Here is a 1,930-nt window from a genome sequence, read left to right as displayed (position 1 = left end):
TGTGCGACGTGGTTGTCTTTCAACTTATCCTGCCCCTTTGTGTGTGCTTTGTCATATTTTATTGTTTGTGGGGGAAAAGTGCTTTCCAAGGGTGGTTGGTATACCTTGTTTCCAAAGAATTAGAGCTTTTAAATTCAAATTGGAAAAAGAATTTAATACCACTTGATAACGCCTTGGTAAGGCCACACTTGGAATCCTGCATTCAGTTTTGGTCGCCATGAAGTAAAAAAAGATGTTGATACTCTAGAAAGAGTGCAGAGAAGAGCAACAAAGAGGATTAGGGGACTGGAGGCTAAAACATATGAAGAACGGTTGCAGGAACTGGGTATGTCTAGTCTGATGAAAAGAAGGACTAGAGGAGACATGATAGCAGTGTTTCAATATCTCAGGGGCTGCCACAGAGAAGTGGGAGTCAAACTATTCTCCAAAGCATCTGAGGGTAGAACAAGAAGCAATGGGTGGAAACTAATCAAGGAAAGAAGCAACTTAGAACTAAGGAGAAATTTCCTGACAATTAGAACAATTAATCAGTGGAACAACTTGCCTCCAGAAGTTGTGAATGCTCCAACTGGAAATATTTAAATGTTGGATAACCATTTGTCTGAAGTGATGTAGAGTTTCCTGCCTAAGCAGGGGGTTGGACTAGAAGACCTCCAAGGTCCCTTCCAACTCTGTTTCTGATTCTAGTCTAGTCTACTCTACTCTACTCTACTCTACTCTATTATTCTATTCTATTCTATTCTATTCTATTCTATTCTATTCTATTCTATTCTATTCTATTCTATTCTATTTTCCAGTATTCTATTCTATTCTATTCTATTCTATTCTATTCTATTCTATTCTATTCTATTCTATTTAATTATTCTATTCTATTCTATTCTATTCTATTCTATTTTCCAGTATTCTGTTCTATTCTATTCTATTCTATTCTATTCTATTTTCCAGTATTCTATTCTCTATTCTATCTCATTCTATTCTATTCTATTCTATTCCATTCTATTCTATTCTTCCTTCCTTCCTTCCTTCCTTCCTTCCTTCCGTCCTTCCTTCCTTCCTTCCCCCTCCCCTCGTTCATCTTCCTTCCTTCCCCCTCCCATCGTTCATCTTCCTTCCTTCCTTCCTCCCTCCCTCCCTCCCTTCCTTCCTTCCTTCCTTCTCCCATCATCCATCCATCCATCCTTCCTTCCTTCCCCCTCCCATTGTTCACCTTCCTTCCTTCCTCTTCCCATTGTTCACCTTCCTTCCTTCCTCCTCCCATCATCCATCCTTCCTTCCTTCCTTCCTTCCTTCCTTCCTTCCTTCCTTCCTTCCTTCTTTCCTTCTTTCCTTCCTTCCTTCCTTTCCTTCCTTCCTTCCCCCTCCCATCGTTCATCTTCCTTCCTTCCCCTTCCCATCGTTCATCTTCCTTCCTTCCTCCCTTCCTTCCTCCCTTCCTCCTCCCATCATCCATCCATCCACCCTTCCTCCCTCCCTCCCTCCCTCCTTCCCTCCCTCCCTCCCTTCCTTCCCCTTCCCATCGTTCATCTTCCTTCCTTCCTTCCTCCTCCCATCATCCATGCATCCTTCCTTCCTTCCTTCCCCCTCCCATCGTTCATCTTCCTTCCTTCCCTTCCATCATCCATCCTTCCTTCCATCATCCTTCCTTCCCTCCCTCCTTCCTCCTTCCTCCTCCCATCATCCATCCATCCACCCTTCCTTCCTTCCTTCCTCCCTCCCTCCCTCCCTTCCTCCCTCCCTCCCTCCCTTCCTTCCCCTTCCCATCATTCATTTTCCTTCCTTCCCCCTCTCATCGTTCATCTTTCCTTCCTTCCCCTTCCCATCGTTCATCTTCCTTCCTTCCTTCCTTCCTTCCTTCCCCCCTCCGTCCCTCCCTCCCCTCAAAAGATTTGGGGAAAATCCCAGCTGACATTATCCACCATACATAATTGCT

Source organism: Ahaetulla prasina, chromosome 8, assembly GCF_028640845.1.
Source record: "Ahaetulla prasina isolate Xishuangbanna chromosome 8, ASM2864084v1, whole genome shotgun sequence".
Lineage (NCBI taxonomy): Eukaryota > Metazoa > Chordata > Lepidosauria > Squamata > Colubridae > Ahaetulla > Ahaetulla prasina.
Note: the sequence above shows the minus strand (reverse complement) of the source record.